The sequence below is a fragment of the Bactrocera oleae genome, chromosome Y (genome assembly GCF_042242935.1).
Source record: "Bactrocera oleae isolate idBacOlea1 chromosome Y, idBacOlea1, whole genome shotgun sequence".
NCBI classification, from domain to species: domain Eukaryota; kingdom Metazoa; phylum Arthropoda; class Insecta; order Diptera; family Tephritidae; genus Bactrocera; species Bactrocera oleae.
This window is the reverse complement of record NC_091542.1, coordinates 4,355,393-4,373,404: the sequence shown is the minus strand read 5'-3', so window position 1 is coordinate 4,373,404 and position 18,012 is coordinate 4,355,393. Positions and strand designations below refer to the sequence as shown.

The following is an 18,012-nucleotide window of genomic DNA, read 5'->3' as shown; positions in this document are numbered from 1 at the left end:
AAAATGCTGCAGTGTTACAGCCGGTGTGTGCGTCGACCCAGTGGGCATCGACTGCGTTCAGGATCCATTGCTGGTGCTGAGGAGTTTGCTAGTGGTCGCGTACCACTACGAAGAACGGTTGCCACAGTTGTTCGTGGCGCTAGAGTTGACCCAGAACGCGGCACGTTAATGGCGGACCTCACAGCTGGCATTGGTGTTGCTGCCATATCCACACCTATATTTATCTGAATGAAGAGGTTATTAGGATAGATCGTGGGACTACAGTTACCCCAGGACGCGGTACGTTAACTGCGGATCTCACAGCTGGCGTTGGTGTTGCTGCCATATCCACATCCATATTTATCTGCATGAAGAAGTTAGAATGGTTATACATTTGTGGCATGTACATTTATTGCGATTGTGCCACTGTATATAGCAGGAATGGATAGTCAACTTGATCGATCATTGCGGTTAGCATTTTCAATGGTTTTGTCTTTTCCGAGTTTATCGATATGTTATACGATTAATTCATTTACGTTACGGATATTTATCGGCGGATTGTTCGTTATTTACGTATATCAACTACTCGTTTATGAGAGTACGGTACCTTTTATGAAGGTTCTTGATATATATACAATTCCTTCCACCGGCGGCTGCAGTCATGATAGAGAATTTTGATTCATTCCCATCGATTTAATAAGGGTAGCGACTCCACGCCTGGCTCAAGTATGGCCAGGATGGGTGTTCCTTTGAGAAAATGCCCTGGAGTTAGGGCTGTCAAATCTGAGGGATCTTGCGAGAGTATCGTTAGTGGCCGTGAATTGAGAACGGCTTCAATACGAGTTAGTAATGTTGTAAATTCTTCATAATTAAATTTGTAGTTTCCAGCTCCTTTTTTAAAGTGGAGTTTATACAGCTGATTCCCATAAACCACCCATACGAGGAGCGCTTGGGGGTATAAATTGCCAATTAATGCCGTACTATTGGACAATCTCAGGTGAGATATGTTTGATAAAGTCCACAAACTGTTTTTCGGTGGCTCTTTGAGCGCCGATAAAGGTTTTACCATTGTCGCTCATTTTTTAAAATGGAGTTTTTACAGCTGATTCCCATAAACCACCCATACGAGGAGCACTTGGGGGTATAAATTGCCAATTAATGCCGTACTATTGGACAATCTCAGGTGAGATATGTTTGATAAAGTCCACAAACTGTTTTTCGGTGGCTCTTTGAGCGCCGATAAAGGTTTTACCATTGTCGCTCATTATCTTCGATGGAAAGCCACCTTTGTCAGATTAGTACAAAGCTCAAGGTATACTGCTTTTGTCGTGAAATAGACAACGACAGCCACATAGCCTTTCATCAGAGTAGGAGACCTTAACATGGATGCCTTTATTTGGAATGGCCCAGCAAAATGGACACCTGTGATGGAGAAAGGCAGAGCAAAGTTGCAGCGTTCCGGGGGAACTGCTGACATAATCTGTTTTCGCATCTTTTGCTTATGCGTGGTGCAGATTTTGCACAAGAAAATGCACTTCTTTATTTGGGGCTTAAGTCGGGGAATGTAAAATTCCTGGCGGACCATATGTTGCATGAGGCGATCGATGTTCGGCATGAAGAATTAATATGTGGATATAACTTAGGAGTAATGTGACAAGTTGAAACTTCTCTGGTATAATTATGGGATGGCGTTCGTTAAACGTTAGGCTTAAATTGGCAAGCCGACCATTCACCCGAAGCAGACCTTTTGTGTCTATGTATGGATTTAGTACTAAGAGTAAGCTCTCTTTATCAATTGAAAGGAGTCGATTTTTTAACTCTCTGTGGCAATTATGTTACGCATGGGCGATTGTGGCCAAGATTCGGGAGATTTTATCAGCCATCTGGGACCATTCCACCAGAGGGTGGTAATGGCAAGGTGCAGGGGTTTGCACCCTCTTGTACCTAGATGAGTTGGATTTTCAGCACTGGCTAAGTGTCGCCAGGTAACTGATATTATAAGTTCAAGTAATTGAGACGTTCGATTGGAAATAAACGTCTTCCATGCATGTTTTTCTAACCAGGCTAGTACGATTTCAGAATCGGACCACAGATACAATTTGTATTTTGCCATGTTTAAATACATTCGCACCATGGATATTAGTTTGGCTAGTAATAGCGCTCTACACAGTTCAAGTCGTGGTAGACTTATTGTTTTTAAGGGAGCCACTTTTGCTTTTGCTACTAGTAAGTGGCATGTGGTCGCAGTGTCGTTATGTGTGCGAACGTATAAAGTTGCACAATATGCCTTTTCAGAAGCGTCACAGAAGCCGTGTAGTTCAACTTTGTGCTCTGGGGCATAATTTACCCAACGTGTTATTTGTATCTGTGAGATATCATTTAGATTGCTGGACTACTTTTCTAAACCAAGTGGTTTTACTTGTTCGTCCCAGTCGGTTCCATCTAGCCATAATTCGTGTATTAGGATATTGGCTTGTATCATAGAAGATAGAATTTGTCGGTCGTTATGGCGGATAATGCAGATATTGACTCTGTAGTGTATGAAAGCTGGTCAGGTATCACCGTTATCTTTTTCAACGGAAACACTGCGGCTTTGAGGGCTTTTACCACTTGTGATTGAGACTCGTATGCTTGTGGAAGACTCTGACTTCCAGACAGGATATAGTCTACATATGTTTGTATTTTTAATACCATATAGACTATTGGGAGATTTTCGGAAAATAATTCGCTGGAAATCTTGATCGTCTTGAAGTACGACTATTTGTCTTATGAGTAGCATTAAATCTGGTTGGATCATGGATCCCGTAAATAGGATATCATTTAGGAAATTCCCCGAGCTGGTGGATCTTGATGCATTAAAGACAACTCTTACTTTAGTTGTTTTTTTATTTGGCTTTACTACTGCATGATGCGGCATGTAAAATGATTAGTAATTGCCATTGCCGATATTTTAGCATGGGGTTAGTTCCTGCATGTGTTCCAAATGGAAGTATTTTTCCAACATACCATCATATTCTGCTTTGAGCTCGCCTTTTTAAGTAGGTTTTTTTCCATACCTTGAAACTGCTGTATTGCAGAGGTGCGAGAGTGACCTAAGGCGATTGTAATGGGAAATTGCTGTTTTAGTGGTAGTCATACGACGTACCGACCAATATCTGATCTAGTAGTTGTGGCTTTGTAAAAGTCCTCACAATACTGACCTTCTGGGCTTGTAATTGAAATGGGGGAAGTTCTTCTAACTTCCATAATTTTCTCAATTGTGTATTGAGGTATTCGTTTGAGATTTTCTCAACTTGAGTAGACTTGGTGGTAACTGTTTCCGTAACTAGTCGAGTTAGGATTCAACCAAATATAGTATTTGGTGCCAGAAGGGTATTTGAAATTTTCTCAATACCTTCGAGTATTATTTGCGGTATAAAGTCGCTGTCTACTATTATATCTATTTGAGCGGGGGTATTGAAGTTTTAGCCTATTTTGTGCCCTAGACGCTATGATGTGATCCCTGGTCTATGAAGGCCCTAAGCTAAACAGTTCTCCTCGGTGTTCCATGGAGACGACTGCTATATGTAGTAGAACTCTACTTTGATTTTCGCTGTGTAGTGTTGGGGTCTTTAATGTCTTTGAGCAGCATCGTGCAGTATTATATTAGTTATAGAGGGATATATATTTTTTCCTTTTGTTTAGGTGCTCTTGCCGCGGAGTTCCATCTCTCCGGAAAACGAAACATTAGCCTTTAATAGCCATGGGATCACTATTTGTAAATATATCCGACACCGTCTACTTAATGTGCCTACTTAGGGCATCGTTTGCAAACATTAGATCGATTATGGAGCCTTTGTTTCTTTTTTGAAAGGTATTTTGCGTTCGTTGAATTCTAGTAAGAAACGACCGCAATGGTTTTTGTGTGACCTCATGCAGTTGACCACGCATTGAAGTCGCCTGCGATTATGACTCGCGATTTGCGTCTGGTTTCTAGAGCAAGCTCCAGGAGGAAGGAGCATAGCAGCTAACAAAGTATATGCCCGGTAAATTTGCCTATATAAAACAATTATGATCTTTGGAACAAGATGTAAAAGGTTGACTTTTACATGACCATATTGCAGACTTCCAGATACTTCCTTTCCGAACGCTGGGGATATTGCTCGCTAAGTAAGGCGACGTCAATGTTTTTGCAAATAATGTTTTCTTGAGCAGATCTTGTGCTGCAGCGCAATGGTTTAAATTCAGTTGTAATAGCCTCATTTCCCTGACGACTTAAGGGGGTATTCTGGTCTAGAGGCATGATTTTTGGGTCCTTTTTAAAGTGCTGTATAAAATAGGCAATTAATATTTTTACGATACATTTTTTTATATATTATTTATTAACCTTTTAAAAGTACAGAAAAAAATTAAAATTTTTTTTTTTTCAAAATCCAAAATTTTAGCAGCTGATCAAGTGGGGGGTCTCGAAAAATGGGCAGGTGGCCATACCCATGATTTCATCCCTTCCAGTGATCTAAATTGAAAAAAATAAAAAGATTATTAATCTACATGAATGTCGCAAGGTCATGAACTAGGGACAAGTTAAAAAAAGTTTTTTTGATAAAATGGCGACTGTTTGAAAAAAAAACATAATTTTTGGACCATTTTTTTTAATTTCTCAAATTTTTAAAAATACTAAATTTTGGAAAATGGGGATGGGAATTTTTGGAATTTTGGAACTTGAGATATCATGGGTATCAGGTTGAAAAAGACAGTTTCGAGAAAAACGCGTTTAAAGTTTTCCCCGCCGTTCGTTTCGTTTGAATGTCGCGCCAGCAAAATGCCTATATCTCCGAAAATAATTCGAATTTTCAAAAATCCTCTCGTACACACATTCTCGAATAGTTAAACTTTGAAAATATGAAGAGAAAAAAATTGATTTTTTGAAATTTCTAGACCAGAATACCCCTTAACCATTTCCAGGTACTTGGAGCAAGCCATACTCAAAACTTTGTGTGCTCCTTTGTAAAGCATGCAACTTGGGTCGTTGGTGCATGACTTCGCCACATGGGCACCGGCTCTACAATGTGTGCATAGGGTCGACCTAAGGTTGCAGCATTTGCGCGCCATGTGCCCCAGGTGGAAGCACCTAAACCAACGAGGAATAGGGGATTATTCCCGGAGACGGCAGACGGACCACCCTACCTCAACTTTGCGCGCGCAGGCTTATGATAGCCATTTGGGTACCGCTTCACGTCTTTCGCATACTTTTAATATTAATTTTCCCCAAATTTTGTATACGGCACTCTTTTTGTAGTACTTCGCATATCTCTTCGGGTGTAGTTACCTTATCCAAATCTTTCACATATTCGTGACGTTGTGGGTTGTGGCCTGTATCACAGCTATTTCACTGACCACTCCCTCTAAGGTGCTTTGGAATGATTCTGCTCTCTTTTCTGCTTTACTTTTTATTTCTAACAGAATGTCTCATTTCAACGTTTTCCTTATGTATGTGACACTTGAGCTCAATTCTTCTAATTCGCTGTCACTTTTTATTTTTCGGAGAATTTCAGCGTACGTACACCAGCCTTTTTAGTAAGTCTGATGTCGTATGGCCTCGACATGATTTTCTTTTCGCTCGGTCTTCTCTTCTGAGACGTCCACCCATCTTTCGAATCAGCCACGTTTAATCGTGGTATCTCTAGGAATTAATTTCGCTGCCTCGTTGTTAGTGGGCTGTGACGCTTTAATTATATTTATCGGTTTTTTTGTGGGTGGTAAAAAACCTAAATCCTCACGAATCCTTTTCGTGGTATTTACATCTTTACCTATAGGGAATACCTGAGATGATTTTCATACCATAATTATTTTGGGTAGGTTTCCACCTTTCTCAGACTTGGCATGTGGTGTCACCATGCTACCAACTAGGTAGCGCATTGGTTGGTTTATATGCCTTTGGCCAGACATCATATTCTCCAGTTCTTTTAGTTTACTATCCATCTGAACATTTGGGTAGTTCCAGTACTAGTTGGTTCCTCAGAGAGTTTGCCTCTAATAATATGTTTAACTTTTTCGCATTTTTTTTTTTTGATCCAGCAGTGGGTGACACCTCATTTTTCCCATTAGAAGGAGTTCTCATGATTTTTGAATTCTTTCTAAATAAAAGTAGTGGGTACACTCCAGAGAATACGAGTGTACTGTTCTCAGAGACCATACCTGACTGATAGTTGAAAACTCCTGGCAGTATGTATGTATGTTCAGTCAGAGCCCATGAAACCTTGCTTATATATTTGGTAGTTGCCAATGCCAAAACCACAGGCCACAGAAATAATAGAAAAAAAAAGGCGAAAAGCTGAGTGATCAAAACAAAACGGTAGAACAAACTAAGAACACGTATAGTTTGGAAATTGTACTTATCTTTACGTATAATCCCCGATTAGATAGTTTCGGCTTCCGAAAACCACCGGAAAGAAATGGAGCTCATTTGGTGTAGAAAATTAGGAGTTTAAAGAAATACCCCAGGACCGCACCTAACTTTACTTGAATTTTCGCGTATTTTTGTGTGGGTGTACGTGTACGTGCGGGAGGCTTAGCTAATTTAACCACTATCGGAAACATGTTAAGAATGGAATCGAAAACAGTGTGTAAAAAATTAAATATGTGCATACAAAATGTAGATTCAAATTATCGACACCTACAGATAAATTGATAGCTGAAATATTAGTTCTATATACCCAAAAACAATTGTTTGTACATAATTTCCATACGGTTGCTTGTATCACCTAAAGCTAATCGAGATAGACAAAGAATTATATATATTTATATATAAATGATCAGGATGACGCGAGTTGAAGTCCGGATGTATGTCTGTTCATCCATCCGTCTAGCCAAACTGTAACTTAAGTACAAATTGAGATTCTTGATGAAACTTGGTACACACGTCTTGGTACCGAAGCACAGTTGGTATTGTAGACGAACGTAATTGGACCACTGCCACCCCCTCAAAGCACCATTAATCGAAAACCAATAAATTACCATAACTAAGCCCCATAATAAGTTACGAAACTGTTATTTCGTACAACGAATGGCATTTGGGTAATAACTTCGCCCAACCCCAATATAACGGGTTTGATTAAAACCACGAAAAGTGCGATAACAAATTAAATAACTAAAAATAAGCCCCTTGGTAGCGAATATATGAACCCTAGTAACTATAGTTGACTTTTTAATAAAAAATATCGGTCAAGGTCTGATATATATAATTGAAGTAATAGTTGGTACTACTTGTGGTATATCTGTATGTCAAATATGGGTTGAATCGGGTTGATACTTTCCTTAGCTCCCATATACCTAATATAAAGATTTTCGAACTTCCGGGTGCCTTTACACTGCATATGTCGACCATTATATGAGTTGTCTCAATTTTACTGAGGGAACGTGGTTTATATATAGTGGATCCCCGAACGAAATGAAATACTTTTCAGATATTTTTTGATATGTTTCACGAGTTTTACTATTTTCTTTAATTAAGTTCTGAATTTCTTCAGTTTTCCCCATTGTTCACCAAATATATTTATCTCCACAGAAGTTCACGTTATAAATGCAAATTTGTTAAAGCTGTAGCAAAATTCAGTTTTACCTTGAAGGAACTCAACAAAAACTAATATTATGCTTTTATTTGACGCGTTTGTTATTTTTGTTGATACAGATGTAAGGTGCTTATGTGATAACGTTATTTTCGAAATGTTAGTTTGTTTTCATGCTGATTATGTGCTGTGTGAAGTAAATAAGAAATGTGTTTCTTAACTTAAAACAAGAGAAAACGTTATCTTCGGCTGCGCCGAAGCTATAATACTCTTCACAGGTGCATTTCTTTTTGTAACTACTATATGTATGACTACATTTGAAAACGTGACTTGCCAACGGTTTGCATCCAACGGAAAGCATATTTAAAGTTCTTTCTTGCCAGGTTCTTTGCTATACACAATCTTCTATTCGAATTAAGGTTAGTTATTGAGGTAAATAGATCTTTCAAGCATTTACATAAATTTAATTTTTTTAAGCTGATTGATTATTCACATTAATTAATGGAAACCAAAACAAATTATAATATTTATAGAAATTAGAAAATATATAACAATAAATATATAAATATTTATTATTCTATAATACTTTTTTATATGATATATAAATTACAATAATTACATCTATGACTTACACTTTATATTATAACACAAACTTAAATTTAATAATATTGAATCTAACATATATCTATATTTATAATATATCTATTTTCTAAAGCTTAAAAATATTCCGTTATGATCACTATATGGTATTTCATATGTGATACATGAGGTCATTGCCAAATCATCAGTTGCTGTTAGCTGATATATGTTAAAGTCACCAAGGACTACTGACGGTCCATTATACTGTTCAGTTATCTGACGGATATAATTTTCCACTTGTTTTCTAAATTCCGGAAGTCTATAGCAGGGGTTCCTGTACACAAGTGATATGGAAACTGTTGAATTGTTTACGTTTAACGTAAACGTTTGTTGAACCGGTGTCGTTTCTTGAAAATGGTCCTTCATAGACCTGGGCACCTATCTTGCTTGTAGTATATTATAATGCCGTTGGCAGGGCGTCGTCGGGATGATCTTGTTTCTTCATCAAGGCGTGCAGTAACACTGTAGCCTTCTATTGGGAATTCTTCTTGAGGTAAGGCCCATGTCTCGGCAAAGCACAGAATATCAGCAGAACAAATCAGCTTGTCTGATCTGATATCTTCAATACGCCTGTATAGGCTCCTTACATTTTGATAATAAATATCTAGGCGTTGTTCCGATTTTTCAGTCAAAAATCTGTAGCATGTCGTCAATGCTCCTTCTGTCTTCAACCTATTAAGTTGAGTTTTAACTGGATCCTGCGGCCCAAATAGGTTCAGGGGAGAAAATGTCCCGATTATATACAATCCATTGACACTTGTGGCTCTGCTACATCCTACATATAAAGCTGATCTGCTTACTCTAACCTCTAGATGAACAGCAACTTGTTTGTATGTTCCACCTTGACTTTTATGTATGGTGATGGCTCCAGCTGGACCGGAAACTGTCTGCGTTCTATGGTTATTTGCTCATTTCTCTTGTATTTTTCCTGTTTGCTCTGGATCGGCTAGAGCTTTAAATTCGGGATCTAAAAATTGTGAGGCAGCTCGATCATCAGCTGTTTCTTTCGCTGTGACATGAAGGTTTTCCAAAATCCGTTCTAGTTCGTTCGATGAAAAGTTGTCATACTTGAGCTTATTCAGCTCAATTTGCTCCTTGTGTGAATTGCAAATACTCTCGACGTCATTATTTAATAAGTTTGTTTCCTCATTTCTCCATGGGTGAAACATCATGGCGGTTTCTTTGAAGAAATCGGCTCTTGAACTGTCAACGCTTGCTTCCTTTTCCTTAGAAATCCTGATCCATCCTTTAATGCGATTGGAAGTGCAGCTGTCGTGTCATCCTCGTTCTCTACTTCGTTGTATTCTTCGTCATTATCAGAAACATTTCTGCTTGTTTTGCAAAATCTGAACCATGCTGCAAAATCTGCTAAGCATAGTTCTTCCAATTGATCGGACCTTTGAGAGTAGTGCTCCAGCACACTCGGCACATATATGTCCGTAGAGTCCTCCTGTAAAGCATTTAATTCAAGTCGGGGCTTTATCATCCTTACTCGGTTGTTTGGATGTGATGTATTTATAAATATTTCCCCATTACTGGCTTCTGATAGATGCAGTCCCAAAATATTATAAGCTACTTCTTGAGTCGATATTTCCGTTCCATTTACAAATTTGTTTCCGATGTGCTGCAGTTTTCTTTTAATGGAGAAATTCCCTGCATTTATTTCCTCCATGGCTTGTCTCAATAATATTGGTACTCCTCTATTGGATTTATTTATATAATAAATGATATAGCTGCAGCAAGCGTATGCGTCGTATGAATTGAATATCCATATATGCTCTATGCAATTTAAGGATATTTTTATTATAGGCATTTAGAAGCCTCATGAAAATTTTCACTTTAGGAAAATGTGTGGCTTTTTTACAGATGAGCAGAGAGCAAGCTTGTATTCTTCATAGTCAGTGTTGATTCGCTCATCCGCCAAAAAATTTTCGAAGCAGTTCAACCGTATTATTTCTTCCTCTGGAAGATCCGTTAGAGTTAATAGTTCCTGTATTTTTTGGAATTGAGCTTTGTGTTACTCAATACCTTCCTCATGCTCCAGAGGGAGAAGTATTTCTGTCCGTGGCATCGGCGGTTATGGCCTGTTGAATCGGCACACCTGTTTTCCATGTAGGTCTCTTAGGCAAGCTCGACCATGTCTGCGTTTTTGATACTGAATGAATTCCAGTAAGTCTAAATCATCCCCATCGGTTGTGGTGTGTCGATCGATGAATGTTTCAACATCATTTGTGTTGGTGATTCCATCACTTTCCAATTGAGGTGCGTTACTTAGCCAGTACATGCCATGACAATGTGATGATCCCCTATGCTGAAATTCAATTCTGTAGTAGTAACGGACTACTAAATTCTCTCCAAATAGTCCGTTTTGTAATAATATCAGCATTTGGCGGAATCGATTGTCGAAATACCTGGAACATGTTACTGGATCTGTCCTTATCAGTCTCGCCTTTTCAGAGCTTGATAGAGCAGTAGCTTCCTCTTCCGAAATGTCTACTTTATCCACCAGTTTCTTCAATATGACTAACAACTCAGGCCATTTTGTTTCTGCAGCAGACATTGTGATAAAAAATGTTGGCAAACCAAACTGGTGGATCATGGCTAAAACTTTCTTCTTTTCAGCCTCCCAATGTGCAGGTGAGGATCGAAGTCCTTTAAGTACATGATAGCCTTCATCATGCTGGATAAGGTTGCTGACAAAATTTTCATCCCTCACATTTGCAGCAGTTATATTCCTCGATCCAGACTTTTTACACAGGCAAATAGAAATTGCATTTTTAATGCGCCTAACTCGTAGAAGTTCAGTCAACGCCGATCAAAGCGTCGAATTTCAGAACGTGCAATTTTACTATAAGTTGTTGTAGATGTCCTCTTTTTTCCGCAGTAAATCGTTGGATACGACAATTCCTGAGCATCGTCGTCGGTTGTAACGTCCCTTGGGCATCTACCTTGTCTTGGTACCATTGCAACCCGTTCAATGGTTCGATTTTGAACGGGTTCATTGCCCATTAAAGTCTCCTGACCACCTGGATTTAAATCCTCTTCCATTTCAAGCGATACATTTTCCAGACGGGCATTAAGAAGGTCTCTTACTTCTGCCTCATCTGGAGGATCCGCAATAAATGACACAGTTTCCTCGTTTCCAGGAGTTTAGTGCCTCCAATATTTTTGCTGGTCGCACTGTCTCCATCATAAAATTTTGTTCATATTCCAATCGACGTTTCAAGTGCACTTGAATAATATGTCTGTTATTAAATCTTCGTGGAAGCATGGTGACTGTCTCTACAACTGAAATGGGGATATTCACCACTGTTCCACGATATCATAAGCATAATGGGATTCTCGGTGATATCAGTCTTTCTTCCACACACGATAAATCCTGAAGGCATTCCGGAATATCAGGAAACTCCAATGCCTCCGATAGGCAGATATTTGGTATCTTGCCCTTCCTAACAATACGATAGCATGTATTGCAAAAGTTGTACTTTTGGTTCGAAGACGGAAATTTTGATGACAGATAAAACACTTTTCTAGCATCTTCTGAGCGCGCAAATTTTATTGAAGTCTGACATTTTTCTAGTTTTCTCACTTGATGAGGGATCCAAGTGCCACCGCAACACACACATATTTGAGTGGGTCCTTTCTTTATCAACAATGCGTACATATCAAAGATATTGGCAGCTCGACGTTGACATTCTTGTTCTTCTAGCTGTGCATCAGGAGAAAGTTCACGACGTCTTCTTATATTCCTCCTGGTTTGCCTCTCGCTTTCTAACTGACGATTTGCGGGATCCGATCTATGCAATTGTACTCTTTCCAACGTTGATTCCTGCTCGTTTGCTAGTTGTTGCCTGGTTTGCTGGCGGGCCACTCTTCTTTGAGAAGATTTAAAACTTGCTCACGACGTCTTCTTATTGAATCTTCTCGACGACTTCTCCTCAATGCTGCATCTCGTTGCCTCTCTTCTTCCCTTATTATTGCATTCTGACGCCGTATAGAACCCGATAGGTTCTCCTATTTAAATGTTCCGCGGTGTTGCGTTCCTGCTCTTCAGTTCTAATTCCGGTTCTAAGCGCCTGTTCGAACGACCTATTGTGTTCCGCTCCTGTTCCGCTGCTCTATATTCCGGATTGGTTCTCCTGTTTAAATTTTCCGCGATGTTGCGTTCCTGTTCTTCAGTCTCATATTCCGGATCCAAGCGCCTGTTCGAATGTCCTATTGGGTTGCGCTCCTGCTCCGCTGCTCTATATTCTGGATTCAAACGTCTGTTTGAATGACCTACTGTATTACGCTGCTGCTCTGTTAAGTAGGTTCTGTCGTCTAGTATAACGTGCAGAACTGTCACGAGTTCTCTCCTCATTGCGATACTCCAAATTTGAGCTGTTAATTAGGGTTTTAAAATTATTATTAATAAATATAATATATCTTGAATTATTAGGAATTTGTTTATTTTATGAGTATTAAAAATATTATTTCGCCTTTCTCTTATGTATATATTCTTAACATAATTGTCTACTTACCTCCATACCAAATTTTATTTAGATCGATCAGTTTGTATGGCAACTATATGATACAGTAATCAGATCTGAAAAATTTCTTGTGATATTTTATTGTTACCGTGGCCAATAATCCATGCCAAATTTCTTCAAGTAATTTTAGTGGAAATATTAAGACGTTAAATACAAAAGCGGCATTATCGATGTTTTTTTACCTAGGTTATGCTTTTGAGCTACGCTTCGAACAATGTTTATTTCCTACCTGTTATTCTACCAAGAGTGTTTTGGACCTACCCATCAGTTAATTAGGATTTTAAAACTGAATAATTATGTTTTCAAAGTTAGTGTTCTATTATTATTTATTATTATTTATTAATAAATAAATAATATTAATAAATAAATAATAATATATCTTGAATAATTAGGAATTTGTTTATTTTATTATTAATTAAATAATATTTTTGCTCCTTACTCATATGTATCCATTCTTAACACAATTTTCAACTTATTGTACCAATTAGCTACATGTCATACCTTACTTTTGGCACAAGCAAAACAGTTTTTGGCAGATATAGGAAAAATTTTATTGAAAGCTCAAATTGGACAGTATAAATTATTAATTAATCTGATTTGTTTATAATATATTTTTTGTAAAGTGGTTAAACCTGATTACAATGTAAATATATTGAAGAAAATTGATTATATATATATTACATATTATATAGGAAAAATTTAAGGGTTTAATTTTCTATTACAAACTATATTACATTTCGGAAAAAATGGGTTCTCTATTTAATGAAGAAAGTAAGTCATGCCACTCTTTGTGAAGATATTTTGTCATATAAAAAAATTTCCCATAAAAGATCTTGATTTTGATCGGTCAGTTTCTATGACAGCAGTATGCTATAGTGATCCGATCTTAACAATTCGTTCGAAGATTGAAGTCATATCTTAAGCAATAATCCATACTAAAAACTTCCATACAAAAATTTATTTTGATCGGTCCGTTTCTATGATAGCTGTGGTCTGATATGAACAATTCGTTCGAAGATTGTAGCGATATCTTGGATCGTCATCATCCATGCCATATTTCGTGAAGATAACTTGTCGTAAACAATTTGTTTCATATAAAAACTTAATTTAGATTGTCAGTTTGCCGGATTTCGTGAAGATATCTTATCTAATGAACAATTTTTCCATGCAAGCACTTGATTCCGATCGTTCAGTTTGTCTGGCAGATATATGCTATGGTGATCCGATCTGTAAAATTTTTTCGGATATTGCAAAACTTCTAGCAATAACCTATGCCAAATTTCGTGAAGATATCTCGTCAAATGAAAATGTTTTCCATACAAGTATTTAATTCCTATCGTTCAGTTTATATGGGAGCTATATGCTATAGTCATCCGATCTATACAATTTCTTTGGAAATTGCATAGCTTTATTTGACAAAAACCAATACTGAATTTCGTGAAGATAACTCGTCAGATGAAAGAGTTTTCCATACAAGCACTTGATTCCGATCGTTCAGGTTATATGGCAGCTATATGCTATGGTCATCCGATCTACACAATTTCTTTGTCGAATAGATTATTGCCTTAAATAATAATCTGTGCCAAATTACGTGTAGATACCTCGTCAAATGAAAGATTTTCCCATACAAGCACTTCATTCCGATTGTTCAGTTTGTATGGCAGCTATATGCTATAGTCATCCGCTCTAAATAATATCTTCGGAGATTACATTGTTGCCTTAAATAATAATCCGTGCGAAATTTTGTGAAGGTACCTCGTCAAATACAAGAGTTTTCCATACAAACACTTAATTCCGATTGTTCAGTTTGTATGACAGCTATATGCTATAGTGGTCCAATATCGGCCGTTCCGACAAATGAGCAGCTTCTTGGTAAGAAAAAGACTTGTTCAAAATTTCAGACCGATATCACGGTGATCATTTATATATATACTTTATATGGTCTCCGCCGTTTACTTTTGGATGTTAAACCCTGTTCAGGGTATAATGAAATATCCTCATTTCAAGGCGCTAGAAATATATAATTAAAGTTCAGGTTATGACTTTAAAAATGGAATAAAGGGCAAACTCGAAGGAATGTTTGGTATCATTTTTTGTATGTTGGTGAATTTGTAATCTGAGTCGGACGTTAGTTTTTTTAATATTATATTTCTAATTGCTCATATGTGTGTGTGAATGATTAATTTTTTATTTCTTGTTCATGATGTTCATGATTATGGTTTGTTATAAATTTTTGTAGAAATGCTCAATTGTATTTGTTTGGTCGTTTAAGTGGATATCCGTTCCACACATGTTCTCCATCTATAGTAATTTAACCGTGATCTAATATTAACAAAGGATTATTGTTTTCCTGAATAATGTTACATTTGGCTTTCTTATATTCTAGTAGAGGTATAGTACAATTATCTTCTGTCAGTTGTGTGCATATACATTCCCACTCAATGGACATTCGGCAATGTTTTTATAGATAACTAATTTTCCAAATTTATACATTAATGGTGTAATATTATATAGTCTACATTTCTTTATAATAAGTGGATATTTATGAATTGTTACTACTGAATTTTGATACATACCGATATGTATATCTGTATATTCTAATATATTTATTATAGGTGTGTCAATTTCTTCATTAATTATTATTTCTTTAACACCGTTTAAATTTAAAGTGATTAAATAAAAGTTTCCATTTTTTGCAAAATTATTTGTATTTTTTATGGTTATATGTTCTTGATATACCACATCTAATATTATATTTCTATTTATTGATTAGAGTATTATATATCTTTTCAAATTGTGAGTTAATTTTTCTCTGTTGGTTATTGTTTTGTATTCATTGGTTTAATACTGGTTTTATTTCTATTAGATCATCATGATCTGGTGTTCATGTTATAAACTTTAAAATTGAACCTAAGAAATTTAATGATCTCTTTACTTTATGTGAAAGGGTTATTAGTTGAGATTTTAAAGTTTCTATCCTATTTATTAATAATACGTATTCTTGATTTTCATTTACATTATACATGTTTCTTATTCTTTTTTCGTATGGTGTTGGATTGTAGTTAGGTTGGCTACATGATAGAGATGTGTTGAATTTTCAAATAAGAAAGCGGGATTCATTTTTGTTAATACGTATTTCTTGTTATTTAAATTTGTTGTCACAGCTCACAATTTTTATAAGTAAGAAAAATAGTATGTTGTTTGTTTCCTAGTACTATCTTTATGTATAATTTTCCCTTTATCTGTTAAGATTGTGTACCCACGATCTTCTTTTACTTTTTGTTTATTATTTTTTTTTGTTTTCACTTAAACTGTTTCACCTGTTTTATAAGTAATTGTTTGCCTCTTTTTGTTGTTTTATCGCAAAAGTTTATCTTGTTTTTCACTTGAAATATCTCTTATTTCATGATATTTTTCTCTATTAAAAAATAGTTCTTCGGGCTTGTATCCTGTAGATGAGTTAATGATTTGGTTATATTGGCATACAGCGTTGAATATTTCTTCACTAGCGTGTTTTTATCAGCAGCTAGAGTTTGACACAGTTATATTAAAGTGCCACTTCGACTTGAGCCTATGAGTGAATATTTGGGTTACTGCTAATCTTTCATATACTGATTTAGCTATGTTTCCGATAAAGATATTCTCATTATCTGTTATTAAATATTTAGCATTTGGGTACAATTGCGATAGTATTCCTTCAATGTATTTATGACATCTTACTTTATTTTCTAGTTTACATATGTAGAAATATTTGGAATATTTCTGTGTACTGCTAATGTATAAGTTAGCACCAAAAAAGCTATCCCTCCCTAATAACACTTAATTCTTAAGTTAAACATAAAGTGAAATATGTCAACCGTTTCTGATAAACAACAGCGGCAGCGCTGCTTTAGAAGTTAAGTTTAATGTTAAGTAAGCATAGAATTAAGTTTTAGTAAGGAGTTATGCTCGCCTAAAAAATATATTATATATATTCTGTCAAATAAATAAAAAAAACCTAACTGGGACCCGAGCAATATTTTAAGAGGATAACTTAAAAAAATAAGACGCGTAACCGAAAAGTGTACCATAAGTAGTGCAAAACCATACGTGCCCAAAAACACCAGCAATGTTTTAAGAGGATAACTTAAAAAAGTAAGACGCCTAACGGAAAAGTTTACCATAACGTGCAAAACCATACGCGTCTGAAAACTGACGCAAAAACATAACGGAAAAACCGATAGTTCCTAAAAAACCCGCAGGAATTAAAAGTACCGTAAGTAGTAGGGAAAAGAAGCAGCTGAGCGGACTTATTCACAAAAGAAGAGTGGCAGCAAGGGGTGAAAGAGTGTACCTTAGTACCGAAAGGAAAGAGGAAAGAGGAAAGAGGTACGTTCACCGGCCATTAAGCGGAAGCTTATTTTAATGTAAGACATACGCAAAGTTATAAAAAAGTAATAATTAAGAATATATAAAATATTAAATATTTTAGGAAAAAAGAAACAGAAGAAATTAATTAATAATTTAATAATATTAAAAAACAGAAAAAGTATTTCTGCGAAATTTGTAATAGAAATTAATATAAATTTTCTGAAAAAGAAATTCTAAAATATAAATATTCTTAAAAAAAATTTGTTTTGAGAAATGTGTTAAACAAATTAATTCTGTTTTTATAAACAAATGCATTTCTATACTATTGGAACAAAACACATTTATAACAAAAAAATAACTCTGCGATTCAGCAAAAACCGAACCCTAAACATATTATTAACAAATAAATAAAGAAAAAATATATACTCATAAACAAAGACGTTTACAGTCTATAATATTGAAAAAAAAAATTATTATAAATTAATTCAAAATGAATAACCCTACACCCATTAAACAACCACTCGTTACCCTGCTCCCCAATTATCACCCGAATTAAATAATTTAAGAAACAACATGTGACTAAAATTTTTCAGACAGACGCACATAATTCAATCCTTCTTTTCAGGGAGCGCTTCAGAATTCAGTTCCTGGTAAAAAAATCGTCAAACGTATCCTTAGGATATATCAACCTACGAAAGGAACGCCCCGATATTTTGGTATACTAAATGTTATTAGAAAAAAGTTAATAAGGGAAGCAGACATAGCCCTAGAAACACACCTCTAGAATGGATGGCAATATCTCGTTACCTAACAACCCACTATGCTGACAAACGCGACATAGGTGCATTAGAATACCAAATGACCTGTCTTGTACCATTATCGAATTCTACCATAAAGTATAAGTAAGGCATCTATCCTTAATTCTTAACAAGATAGGATGCACGGAGGTAGGAGAAGAAGCTGTACAT

At 36.2% G+C, this 18,012-nt stretch overlaps 1 long non-coding RNA gene across 1 annotated transcript in view; it reads left to right on the top strand.

The window, feature by feature from the left end:
- The window catches only part of LOC138858250 (uncharacterized), a 120,136-nt gene that overhangs the window by 87,329 nt on the left and 14,795 nt on the right, over positions 1 to 18,012 (top strand). The window lies entirely within an intron of this gene.